The sequence below is a fragment of the Diorhabda sublineata genome, unplaced genomic scaffold (assembly GCF_026230105.1).
Source record: "Diorhabda sublineata isolate icDioSubl1.1 unplaced genomic scaffold, icDioSubl1.1 Dsub_13, whole genome shotgun sequence".
Taxonomy (NCBI): Eukaryota; Metazoa; Arthropoda; class Insecta; order Coleoptera; family Chrysomelidae; genus Diorhabda; species Diorhabda sublineata.
In genome coordinates, this window is record NW_026614056.1 from 842,501 (window position 1) to 857,500 (window position 15,000).

At 46.2% G+C, this 15,000-nt stretch overlaps 1 non-coding gene across 1 annotated transcript; it reads left to right on the forward strand.

Annotated features, from left to right (window-relative positions):
- Nucleotides 1–11,941: 11,941 nt before the first annotated feature.
- Nucleotides 11,942–13,863, forward strand: LOC130452053 (small subunit ribosomal RNA). Its single transcript, XR_008910833.1, has one exon. It is a non-coding gene; the product is annotated as a small subunit ribosomal RNA (ribosomal RNA).
- Nucleotides 13,864–15,000: the final 1,137 nt, after the last annotated feature.

Consider the following 15,000-nt stretch of genomic DNA (forward strand, 5'->3'; position numbering starts at 1 on the left):
CACTAGCGCCCTCTGCCGGCCAGAAGAAAAACTAAACACGGTTTTATAGACACTAGCGCCCTCTGCCGGCCAGGCGCCAAACTTGACACGAATTTACAGACACTAGCGCCACCTGCCGGCCAGAAGCCACACTTAACACGGTTTTATAGACACTAGCGCCCTCTGCCGGCCAGACGCCAAACTTGACACGAATTTACAGACACTAGCGCCCTCTGCCGGCCAGAAGCCACACTTAACACGGTTTTATAGACACTAGTGCCCTCTACCGGCCAGACGCCAAACTTGACACGAATTTACAGACACTAGCGCCACCTGCCGGCCAGAAGCCACACTTAACACGGTTTTATAGACACTAGCGCCCTCTGCCGGCCAGAAGACAAACTAAACACGGTTTTATAGACACTAGCGCCCTCTGCCGGCCAGGCGCCAAACTTGACACGAATTTACAGACACTAGCGCCACCTGCCGGCCAGAAGCCACACTTAACACGGTTTTATAGACACTAGCGCCCTCTGCCGGCCAGGCGCCAAACTTGACACGAATTTACAGACACTAGCGCCCTCTGCCGGCCAGAAGCCACACTTAACACGGTTTTATAGACACTAGTGCCCTCTACCGGCCAGACGCCAAACTTGCACGAATTCACAGACACTAGCGCCACCTGCCGGCCAGAAGCCACACTTAACACGGTTTTATAGACACTAGCGCCCTCTGCCGGCCAGAAGACAAACTAAACACGGTTTTATAGACACTAGCGCCCTCTGCCGGCCAGGCGCCAAACTTGACACGAATTTACAGACACTAGCGCCACCTGCCGGCCAGAAGCCACACTTAACACGGTTTTATAGACACTAGCGCCCTCTGCCGGCCAGGCGCCAAACTTGACACGAATTTACAGACACTAGCGCCCTCTGCCGGCCAGAAGCCACACTTAACACGGTTTTATAGACACTAGTGCCCTCTACCGGCCAGACGCCAAACTTGACACGAATTTACAGACACTAGCGCCACCTGCCGGCCAGAAGCCACACTTAACACGGTTTTATAGACACTAGCGCCCTCTGCCGGCCAGGCGCCAAACTTGACACGGTTTTTTTTTTTCGATGTTATTACTATTTCATACAACTTTTATATGTTACACCTCGACAAGTTCTTATATCCTACCGGCCAGAAGAAAAACTAAACACGGTTTTATAGACACTAGCGCCACCTGCCGGCAAGAAGACAAACTAAACACGGTTTTATAGACACTAGCGCCCTCTGCCGGCCTGAAGCCACGCTTAACACGGTTTTATACACACTAGCGCCACCTGCCGGCCAGAAGACAAACTAAACACGGTTTTATAGACACTAGCGCCCTCTGCCAGCCAGACGCCAAACTTGACACGAATTTACAGACACTAGCGCCCTCTGCCGGCCAGAAGACAAACTAAACACGGTTTTATAGACACTAGCGCCCTCTGCCGGCCAGACGCCAAACTTGACACGAATTTACAGACACTAGCGCCACCTGCCGGCCAGAAGCCACACTTAACACGGTTTTATAGACACTAGCGCCCTCTGCCGGCCAGAAGACAAACTAAACACGGTTTTATAGACACTAGCGCCCTCTGCCGGCCAGGCGCCAAACTTGACACGAATTTACAGACACTAGCGCCACCTGCCGGCCAGAAGCCACACTTAACACGGTTTTATAGACACTAGCGCCCTCTGCCGGCCAGACGCCAAACTTGACACGAATTTACAGACACTAGCGCCCTCTGCCGGCCAGAAGCCACACTTAACACGGTTTTATAGACACTAGTGCCCTCTACCGGCCAGACGCCAAACTTGACACGAATTTACAGACACTAGCGCCACCTGCCGGCCAGAAGCCACACTTAACACGGTTTTATAGACACTAGCGCCCTCTGCCGGCCAGACGCCAAACTTGACACGGTTTTTTTTTTTCGATGTTATTACTATTTCATACAACTTTTATATGTTACACCTCGACAAGTTCTTATATCCTACCGGCCAGAAGAAAAACTAAACACGGTTTTATAGACACTAGCGCCACCTGCCGGCAAGAAGACAAACTAAACACGGTTTTATAGACACTAGCGCCCTCTGCCGGCCTGAAGCCACGCTTAACACGGTTTTATACACACTAGCGCCACCTGCCGGCCAGAAGACAAACTAAACACGGTTTTATAGACACTAGCGCCCTCTGCCAGCCAGACGCCAAACTTGACACGAATTTACAGACACTAGCGCCCTCTGCCGGCCAGAAGACAAACTAAACACGGTTTTATAGACACTAGCGCCCTCTGCCGGCCAGACGCCAAACTTGACACGAATTTACAGACACTAGCGCCACCTGCCGGCCAGAAGCCACACTTAACACGGTTTTATAGACACTAGCGCCCTCTGCCGGCCAGGCGCCAAACTTGCACGAATTCACAGACACTAGCGCCACCTGCCGGCCAGAAGCCACACTTAACACGGTTTTATAGACACTAGCGCCCTCTGCCGGCCAGAAGACAAACTAAACACGGTTTTATAGACACTAGCGCCACCTGCCGGCCAGAAGCCACACTTAACACGGTTTTATAGACACTAGCGTCCTCTGCCGGCCAGGCGCCAAACTTGACACGGTTTTTTTTTTTCGATGTTATTACTATTTCATACAACTTTTATATGTTACACCTCGACAAGTTCTTATATCCTACCGGCCAGAAGAAAAACTAAACACGGTTTTATAGACACTAGCGCCACCTGCCGGCAAGAAGACAAACTAAACACGGTTTTATAGACACTAGCGCCCTCTGCCGGCCTGAAGCCACGCTTAACACGGTTTTATACACACTAGCGCCACCTGCCGGCCAGAAGACAAACTAAACACGGTTTTATAGACACTAGCGCCCTCTGCCAGCCAGACGCCAAACTTGACACGAATTTACAGACACTAGCGCCCTCTGCCGGCCAGAAGACAAACTAAACACGGTTTTATAGACACTAGCGCCCTCTGCCGGCCAGACGCCAAACTTGACACGAATTTACAGACACTAGCGCCCTCTGCCGGCCAGAAGACAAACTAAACACGGTTTTATAGACACTAGCGCCCTCTGCCGGCCAGGCGCCAAACTTGCACGAATTCACAGACACTAGCGCCACCTGCCGGCCAGAAGCCACACTTAACACGGTTTTATAGACACTAGCGCCCTCTGCCGGCCAGAAGACAAACTAAACACGGTTTTATAGACACTAGCGCCACCTGCCGGCCAGAAGCCACACTTAACACGGTTTTATAGACACTAGCGCCCTCTGCCGGCCAGGCGCCAAACTTGACACGGTTTTTTTTTTTCGATGTTATTACTATTTCATACAACTTTTATATGTTACACCTCGACAAGTTCTTATATCCTACCGGCCAGAAGAAAAACTAAACACGGTTTTATAGACACTAGCGCCACCTGCCGGCAAGAAGACAAACTAAACACGGTTTTATAGACACTAGCGCCCTCTGCCGGCCTGAAGCCACGCTTAACACGGTTTTATACACACTAGCGCCACCTGCCGGCCAGAAGACAAACTAAACACGGTTTTATAGACACTAGCGCCCTCTGCCAGCCAGACGCCAAACTTGACACGAATTTACAGACACTAGCGCCCTCTGCCGGCCAGAAGACAAACTAAACACGGTTTTATAGACACTAGCGCCCTCTGCCGGCCAGACTCCAAACTTGACACGAATTTACAGACACTAGCGCCACCTGCCGGCCAGAAGCCACACTTAACACGGTTTTATAGACACTAGCGCCCTCTGCCGGCCAGAAGACAAACTAAACACGGTTTTATAGACACTAGCGCCCTCTGCCGGCCAGGCGCCAAACTTGACACGAATTTACAGACACTAGCGCCACCTGCCGGCCAGAAGCCACACTTAACACGGTTTTATAGACACTAGCGCCCTCTGCCGGCCAGGCGCCAAACTTGACACGAATTTACAGACACTAGCGCCCTCTGCCGGCCAGAAGCCACACTTAACACGGTTTTATAGACACTAGTGCCCTCTACCGGCCAGACGCCAAACTTGACACGAATTTACAGACACTAGCGCCACCTGCCGGCCAGAAGCCACACTTAACACGGTTTTATAGACACTAGCGCCCTCTGCCGGCCAGGCGCCAAACTTGACACGGTTTTTTTTTTTCGATGTTATTACTATTTCATACAACTTTTATATGTTACACCTCGACAAGTTCTTATATCCTACCGGCCAGAAGAAAAACTAAACACGGTTTTATAGACACTAGCGCCACCTGCCGGCAAGAAGACAAACTAAACACGGTTTTATAGACACTAGCGCCCTCTGCCGGCCTGAAGCCACGCTTAACACGGTTTTATACACACTAGCGCCACCTGCCGGCCAGAAGACAAACTAAACACGGTTTTATAGACACTAGCGCCCTCTGCCAGCCAGACGCCAAACTTGACACGAATTTACAGACACTAGCGCCCTCTGCCGGCCAGAAGACAAACTAAACACGGTTTTATAGACACTAGCGCCCTCTGCCGGCCAGACGCCAAACTTGACACGAATTTACAGACACTAGCGCCACCTGCCGGCCAGAAGCCACACTTAACACGGTTTTATAGACACTAGCGCCCTCTGCCGGCCAGGCGCCAAACTTGCACGAATTCACAGACACTAGCGCCACCTGCCGGCCAGAAGCCACACTTAACACGGTTTTATAGACACTAGCGCCCTCTGCCGGCCAGACGCCAAACTTGACACGAATTTACAGACACTAGCGCCCTCTGCCGGCCAGAAGCCACACTTAACACGGTTTTATAGACACTAGTGCCCTCTGCCGGCCAGACGCCAAACTTGACACGAATTTACAGACACTAGCGCCACCTGCCGGCCAGAAGCCACACTTAACACGGTTTTATAGACACTAGCGCCCTCTGCCGGCCAGGCGCCAAACTTGACACGGTTTTTTTTTTTCGATGTTATTACTATTTCATACAACTTTTATATGTTACACCTCGACAAGTTCTTATATCCTACCGGCCAGAAGAAAAACTAAACACGGTTTTATAGACACTAGCGCCACCTGCCGGCAAGAAGACAAACTAAACACGGTTTTATAGACACTAGCGCCCTCTGCCGGCCTGAAGCCACGCTTAACACGGTTTTATACACACTAGCGCCACCTGCCGGCCAGAAGACAAACTAAACACGGTTTTATAGACACTAGCGCCCTCTGCCAGCCAGACGCCAAACTTGACACGAATTTACAGACACTAGCGCCCTCTGCCGGCCAGAAGACAAACTAAACACGGTTTTATAGACACTAGCGCCCTCTGCCGGCCAGACTCCAAACTTGACACGAATTTACAGACACTAGCGCCACCTGCCGGCCAGAAGCCACACTTAACACGGTTTTATAGACACTAGCGCCCTCTGCCGGCCAGGCGCCAAACTTGCACGAATTCACAGACACTAGCGCCACCTGCCGGCCAGAAGCCACACTTAACACGGTTTTATAGACACTAGCGCCCTCTGCCGGCCAGAAGACAAACTAAACACGGTTTTATAGACACTAGCGCCACCTGCCGGCCAGAAGCCACACTTAACACGGTTTCATAGACACTAGCGCCCTCTGCCGGCCAGGCGCCAAACTTGACACGAATTTACAGACACTAGCGCCCTCTGCCGGCCAGAAGCCACACTTAACACGGTTTTATAGACACTAGTGCCCTCTACCGGCCAGACGCCAAACTTGACACGAATTTACAGACACTAGCGCCACCTGCCGGCCAGAAGCCACACTTAACACGGTTTTATAGACACTAGCGCCCTCTGCCGGCCAGGCGCCAAACTTGACACGGTTTTTTTTTTTCGATGTTATTACTATTTCATACAACTTTTATATGTTACACCTCGACAAGTTCTTATATCCTACCGGCCAGAAGAAAAACTAAACACGGTTTTATAGACACTAGCGCCACCTGCCGGCAAGAAGACAAACTAAACACGGTTTTATAGACACTAGCGCCCTCTGCCGGCCTGAAGCCACGCTTAACACGGTTTTATACACACTAGCGCCACCTGCCGGCCAGAAGACAAACTAAACACGGTTTTATAGACACTAGCGCCCTCTGCCAGCCAGACGCCAAACTTGACACGAATTTACAGACACTAGCGCCCTCTGCCGGCCAGAAGACAAACTAAACACGGTTTTATAGACACTAGCGCCCTCTGCCGGCCAGACGCCAAACTTGACACGAATTTACAGACACTAGCGCCACCTGCCGGCCAGAAGCCACACTTAACACGGTTTTATAGACACTAGCGCCCTCTGCCGGCCAGGCGCCAAACTTGCACGAATTCACAGACACTAGCGCCACCTGCCGGCCAGAAGCCACACTTAACACGGTTTTATAGACACTAGCGCCCTCTGCCGGCCAGAAGACAAACTAAACACGGTTTTATAGACACTAGCGCCACCTGCCGGCCAGAAGCCACACTTAACACGGTTTTATAGACACTAGCGCCCTCTGCCGGCCAGGCGCCAAACTTGACACGGTTTTTTTTTTCGATGTTATTACTATTTCATACAACTTTTATATGTTACACCTCGACAAGTTCTTATATCCTACCGGCCAGAAGAAAAACTAAACACGGTTTTATAGACACTAGCGCCACCTGCCGGCAAGAAGACAAACTAAACACGGTTTTATAGACACTAGCGCCCTCTGCCGGCCTGAAGCCACGCTTAACACGGTTTTATACACACTAGCGCCACCTGCCGGCCAGAAGACAAACTAAACACGGTTTTATAGACACTAGCGCCCTCTGCCAGCCAGACGCCAAACTTGACACGAATTTACAGACACTAGCGCCCTCTGCCGGCCAGAAGACAAACTAAACACGGTTTTATAGACACTAGCGCCCTCTGCCGGCCAGGCGCCAAACTTGCACGAATTCACAGACACTAGCGCCACCTGCCGGCCAGGCGCCAAACTTGCACGAATTCACAGACACTAGCGCCACCTGCCGGCCAGGCGCCAAACTTGCACGAATTCACAGACACTAGCGCCACCTGCCGGCCAGAAGCCACACTTAACACGGTTTTATAGACACTAGCGCCCTCTGCCGGCCAGGCGCCAAACTTGCACGAATTCACAGACACTAGCGCCACCTGCCGGCCAGAAGCCACACTTAACACGGTTTTATAGACACTAGCGCCCTCTGCCGGCCAGAAGACAAACTAAACACGGTTTTATAGACACTAGCGCCCTCTGCCGGCCAGGCGCCAAACTTGACACGAATTTACAGACACTAGCGCCACCTGCCGGCCAGAAGCCACACTTAACACGGTTTTATAGACACTAGCGCCCTCTGCCGGCCAGACGCCAAACTTGACACGAATTTACAGACACTAGCGCCCTCTGCCGGCCAGAAGCCACACTTAACACGGTTTTATAGACACTAGTGCCCTCTACCGGCCAGACGCCAAACTTGACACGAATTTACAGACACTAGCGCCACCTGCCGGCCAGAAGCCACACTTAACACGGTTTTATAGACACTAGCGCCCTCTGCCGGCCAGACGCCAAACTTGACACGGTTTTTTTTTTTCGATGTTATTACTATTTCATACAACTTTTATATGTTACACCTCGACAAGTTCTTATATCCTACCGGCCAGAAGAAAAACTAAACACGGTTTTATAGACACTAGCGCCACCTGCCGGCAAGAAGACAAACTAAACACGGTTTTATAGACACTAGCGCCCTCTGCCGGCCTGAAGCCACGCTTAACACGGTTTTATACACACTAGCGCCACCTGCCGGCCAGAAGACAAACTAAACACGGTTTTATAGACACTAGCGCCCTCTGCCAGCCAGACGCCAAACTTGACACGAATTTACAGACACTAGCGCCCTCTGCCGGCCAGAAGACAAACTAAACACGGTTTTATAGACACTAGCGCCCTCTGCCGGCCAGACGCCAAACTTGACACGAATTTACAGACACTAGCGCCACCTGCCGGCCAGAAGCCACACTTAACACGGTTTTATAGACACTAGCGCCCTCTGCCGGCCAGGCGCCAAACTTGCACGAATTCACAGACACTAGCGCCACCTGCCGGCCAGAAGCCACACTTAACACGGTTTTATAGACACTAGCGCCCTCTGCCGGCCAGAAGACAAACTAAACACGGTTTTATAGACACTAGCGCCACCTGCCGGCCAGAAGCCACACTTAACACGGTTTTATAGACACTAGCGCCCTCTGCCGGCCAGGCGCCAAACTTGACACGGTTTTTTTTTTTCGATGTTATTACTATTTCATACAACTTTTATATGTTACACCTCGACAAGTTCTTATATCCTACCGGCCAGAAGAAAAACTAAACACGGTTTTATAGACACTAGCGCCACCTGCCGGCAAGAAGACAAACTAAACACGGTTTTATAGACACTAGCGCCCTCTGCCGGCCTGAAGCCACGCTTAACACGGTTTTATACACACTAGCGCCACCTGCCGGCCAGAAGACAAACTAAACACGGTTTTATAGACACTAGCGCCCTCTGCCAGCCAGACGCCAAACTTGACACGAATTTACAGACACTAGCGCCCTCTGCCGGCCAGAAGACAAACTAAACACGGTTTTATAGACACTAGCGCCCTCTGCCGGCCAGACGCCAAACTTGACACGAATTTACAGACACTAGCGCCACCTGCCGGCCAGAAGCCACACTTAACACGGTTTTATAGACACTAGCGCCCTCTGCCGGCCAGGCGCCAAACTTGCACGAATTCACAGACACTAGCGCCACCTGCCGGCCAGAAGCCACACTTAACACGGTTTTATAGACACTAGCGCCCTCTGCCGGCCAGAAGACAAACTAAACACGGTTTTATAGACACTAGCGCCCTCTGCCGGCCAGGCGCCAAACTTGACACGAATTTACAGACACTAGCGCCACCTGCCGGCCAGAAGCCACACTTAACACGGTTTTATAGACACTAGCGCCCTCTGCCGGCCAGACGCCAAACTTGACACGAATTTACAGACACTAGCGCCCTCTACCGGCCAGAAGCCACACTTAACACGGTTTTATAGACACTAGTGCCCTCTACCGGCCAGACGCCAAACTTGACACGAATTTACAGACACTAGCGCCCTCTGCCAGCCAGACGCCAAACTTGACACGAATTTACAGACACTTGCGCCCTCTGCCGGCCAGAAGACAAACTAAACACGGTTTTATAGACACTAGCGCCCTCTGCCGGCCAGACGCCAAACTTGACACGAATTTACAGACACTAGCGCCACCTGCCGGCCAGAAGCCACACTTAACACGGTTTTATAGACACTAGCGCCCTCTGCCGGCCAGGCGCCAAACTTGCACGAATTCACAGACACTAGCGCCACCTGCCGGCCAGAAGCCACACTTAACACGGTTTTATAGACACTAGCGCCCTCTGCCGGCCAGAAGACAAACTAAACACGGTTTTATAGACACTAGCGCCCTCTGCCAGCCAGACGCCAAACTTGACACGAATTTACAGACACTAGCGCCCTCTGCCGGCCAGAAGACAAACTAAACACGGTTTTATAGACACTAGCGCCCTCTGCCGGCCAGACGCCAAACTTGACACGAATTTACAGACACTAGCGCCACCTGCCGGCCAGAAGCCACACTTAACACGGTTTTATAGACACTAGCGCCCTCTGCCGGCCAGACGCCAAACTTGACACGAATTTACAGACACTAGCGCCCTCTGCCGGCCTGAAGCCACGCTTAACACTTTTATATAATATACCTCGAACGGCTCCTACATACAAAACATCTCCATTCAATTTTCGCAATTCATCTTTTTCGACAAGTTCTTATATCGAGCGGAATATAATTTCATACTACTTGTTTTTCATTATTATCACTAATTTAATACAACTTTTATATAATACATCTCGGACGTTCATACATCGAGCGGCGATCTAATTTCATAATACTTTTTTCCGTTATTGTTAATATTTTCATAGCACTTTTATATTATATACCTCGAACGGCTCCTACATAAAAAACAACTCCATTCAACTTTCACAATTCATCTTTTTCGACAAGTTCATATATTTAGGGAAAATCTCATTTCATAATACTTGTTTTTCATAATTATTACTATTTTCATACAACTTTTATATAATACATCTCGTACGTTCGTTCATCGAGCGGCGATCTAATTTCATAATACATTTTTTCCGTTATTGTCAATATTTTCCATAACACTTTTATATAATATACCTCGAACGGTTCCTACATACAAAACATCTCCATTCAACTTTCACAATTCATCTTTTTCGACAAGTTCATATATTTAGGGAAAATCTCATTTCATAATACTTGTTTTTCATAATTATTACTATTTTCATACAACTTTTATATAATACATCTCGTACGTTCGTTCATCGAGCGGCGATCTAATTTCATAATACATTTTTTCCGTTATTGTTAATATTTTCCATAACACTTTTATATAATATACCTCGAACGGTTCCTACATACAAAACATCTCCATTCAACTTTCACAATTCATCTTTTTCGACAAGTTCATATATTTAGGGAAAATCTCATTTCATAATACTTGTTTTTCATAATTATTACTTTTTTCATACAACTTTTATATAATACATCTCGTACGTTCGTTCATCGAGCGGCGATCTAATTTCATAATACATTTTTTCCGTTATTGTCAATATTTTCAATAACACTTTTATATAATATACCTCGAACGGCTCCTACACACAAAACGTCTCCATTCAACTTTCACAATTCATCTTTTTCGACAAGTTCATATATTTAGGGAAAATCTCATTTCATAATACTTGTTTTTCATTATTATCACTATTTTCATACAACTTTTATATAATACATCTCGTACGTTCGTACATCGAGCGGCAATCTAATTTCATAATACTTTTTTTCCGTTATTGTTAATATTTTCCATAACACTTTTACGTCTCGGACGGTATGAAGTTTCATAATACTTCTTTTTAATATTCATAATACATCTTTTATATATTTTCACTATACATCTTTATTAATGTTAATGTAGAAAGCGTACCGTTGTACAGCGCACATATATGTGTGGTGTATCGAAGTTGACGTCTCGTTAAATTTTAATGAACTCGTTATAATTTACGTAAAGACGTTGTATCGGTCATTCCACATTATAGTGGATTATATAGTTTTCTGAAAGGGTCCCCGTTCTCCTCCAATATATTATCGTATATTGCTAGCGGTTCCCTTTTTAGATATTATATCAATTTATCCACAAATTAAATATATATTGCGAGATCGCGAATTTAGCTAGCGTTTTACCGCGAGCGATTCATATGCGATCGTCTATAAAAATATATATAATAATATAACATTTATATTATTACACAACATTGCGATAACTCTCATTATTCCGAGCGAGAATAAAAATTTCGTTCATTATTATCTAATTGTAAACCATGTCGCTTACAATCTAGCGAAGGGTAGAGATAATGTCGAAATTCTATTCCGGTCGACGTAATTATATCTTATTTAAAATATCATTTCGATTAAATTTTAGATAAATTTATAGTCGATTCGGTGAAAATTTTATGAAATATAAGAAAAATATATTATAATATATAAAGCGTGGCGCCGAAAATTATATATTTTCAATAATAAGCGCAGCAAACACCACGCAAACGAAAAAGTAAATAACAATGTGTTTATTATATACGAGAATATAGATGAATATAAAATATTATGTGTATAAATATAAAATATATGTAATATGAAAAAACGTCATCATAATTCTCATCCTCACATTATGTGGTGGATATTGTTATTAAAACTTTTTCGATAATAGTTTTATTATATATAAAATACACAAATAGTAGTTCCCTGGTTGATCCTGCCAGTAGTCATATGCTTGTCTCAAAGATTAAGCCATGCATGTCTCAGTACAAGCCAAATTAAGGTGAAACCGCGAAAGGCTCATTAAATCAGTTATGGTTCCTTAGATCGTACCCACATTTACTTGGATAACTGTGGTAATTCTAGAGCTAATACATGCAAACAGAGTTCCGACCGGAGACGGAAGGAGCGCTTTTATTAGATCAAAACCAATCGGTGGCGGGCTTGCTCGTCATCGTACAATTTGGTGACTCTGAATAACTTTTCGCTGATCGCACGGTCTCGCACCGGCGACGCATCTTTCAAATGTCTGCCTTATCAACTGTCGATGGTAGGTTCTGCGCCTACCATGGTTGTAACGGGTAACGGGGAATCAGGGTTCGATTCCGGAGAGGGAGCCTGAGAAACGGCTACCACATCCAAGGAAGGCAGCAGGCGCGCAAATTACCCACTCCCGGCACGGGGAGGTAGTGACGAAAAATAACGATACGGGACTCATCCGAGGCCCCGTAATCGGAATGAGTACACTCTAAACCCTTTAACGAGGATCAATTGGAGGGCAAGTCTGGTGCCAGCAGCCGCGGTAATTCCAGCTCCAATAGCGTATATTAAAGTTGTTGCGGTTAAAAAGCTCGTAGTCGAATCTGTGTCCCACGCCGCTGGTTCATCGTACGCGGTGTCAACTGGCGTGTCGTGGGACGTCCTGCCGGTGGGCTTAGCTCGCAAGGGCGGCCCAACTCAATCCCGCCGCGGTGCTCTTGACTGAGTGTCGAGGTGGGCCGGCACGTTTACTTTGAACAAATTAGAGTGCTTAAAGCAGGCCAAAATTTTGCCTGAATACTGTGTGCATGGAATAATGGAATAGGACCTCGGTTCTATTTTGTTGGTTTTCGGAACCCCGAGGTAATGATTAATAGGAACGGATGGGGGCATTCGTATTGCGACGTTAGAGGTGAAATTCTTGGATCGTCGCAAGACGGACAGAAGCGAAAGCATTTGCCAAAAACGCTTTCATTGATCAAGAACGAAAGTTAGAGGTTCGAAGGCGATCAGATACCGCCCTAGTTCTAACCATAAACGATGCCAGCTAGCGATCCGCCGACGTTCCTCCGATGACTCGGCGGGCAGCTTCCGGGAAACCAAAGCTTTTGGGTTCCGGGGGAAGTATGGTTGCAAAGCTGAAACTTAAAGGAATTGACGGAAGGGCACCACCAGGAGTGGAGCCTGCGGCTTAATTTGACTCAACACGGGAAACCTCACCAGGCCCGGACACCGGAAGGATTGACAGATTGAGAGCTCTTTCTTGATTCGGTGGGTGGTGGTGCATGGCCGTTCTTAGTTGGTGGAGCGATTTGTCTGGTTAATTCCGATAACGAACGAGACTCTAGCCTGCTAACTAGGCGTATTTCGACATCCCAAAGGCCCGTCGGTATTGAGTTTCGGCTCTTGCCGTTCGCGGTTTTTACTGTCGGCGTACAAATAATTCTTCTTAGAGGGACAGGCGGCTTCTAGCCGCACGAGATTGAGCAATAACAGGTCTGTGATGCCCTTAGATGTTCTGGGCCGCACGCGCGCTACACTGAAGGAATCAGCGTGTCCTCCCTGGCCGAGCGGCCCGGGTAACCCGCTGAACCTCCTTCGTGCTAGGGATTGGGGCTTGCAATTGTTCCCCATGAACGAGGAATTCCCAGTAAGCGCGAGTCATAAGCTCGCGTTGATTACGTCCCTGCCCTTTGTACACACCGCCCGTCGCTACTACCGATTGAATGATTTAGTGAGGTCTTCGGACTGAGCGCGGTGGCGTTTCGGCGTCGCCGATGCTTCGGAAAGATGACCAAACTTGATCATTTAGAGGAAGTAAAAGTCGTAACAAGGTTTCCGTAGGTGAACCTGCGGAAGGATCATTACAGAGTATTTGTTCGTTTTTAAACAAAAAATAAAAAAACGAAATCAAGTCTGTATTATTATATTATATATAATTGTGAAAGAAATTTTTCTTTTCTACAAAATAATCGAACTCTTCAAAAGAAAATTTATATATGATATAAATATATGATGTATATATATTGAAATTTTTTTTTTTTTTTTTTATAAAATTCGAACAAGTTTCGAATAATATTTAAAAAAAAAAAAGATAAATATATTTCATACGTCTATAAAATATATATCTACATATATAAATTTACAGTAAAAATAACGAAAAATTTTTATCATAGATTAGTAGAAGGAGTCGACGACGACGACGACGACGAACGACGATGACGACACAATAGTAGTAACAATATATTTTTATTATTATATATATATATATATTAACGATTGACAGAACGATCATTAACAAAATTTCTTGTTAACTAAAAACGTTCTAATATAAAGAATCGTTATTATAATAAACGAAAAATATATAGATTATTGAAACGTCGTCTGTTGTTGTTGTTGTTGTTGTTGTCGTCGTGTGTGTCTGTCTTCTGTATTTTTATGGAGAAATTTTATTTCGTTTTTTTATTATTACATAAGTTTTTTATCGATCGAAGGTAATACAAAAAAATTTCGACAATATTATATGTGATGATGATTATGTAAGATGATAAGACATTTTCTTCATCCGGGTACCTAAACGAAACTTTTAAGCACGTGTCGATTCTTTCGATATGTATAAAAATTCGTTTTAGAAATAATATTTCACGTATTATTTCGAAGGTGTTCGAAGATTTACGCCCGACCGTGTCGAAATTTGTATAAAACTTTCAAGATTAAAAAACTTGTAATAATTAAGAGGAATATATCGTGCGAGATATCTGTCTATGCGCGCCTCGTTTGTAATAAAACATGTGCAGCGGTTAAAATTTATCGGATATTTTTAAGTACGATATTATAATTTCTCTAAAATTTATATATAATTACCATTTAATAAATAATATATATATATATATATATATATATATATATTATATAAATGTCGTTAGATAATTCTATACGCGTATAAAATATTATAATATTATTATTAATTTAATAATCAAATATTAAAAATACGACGAATAGAA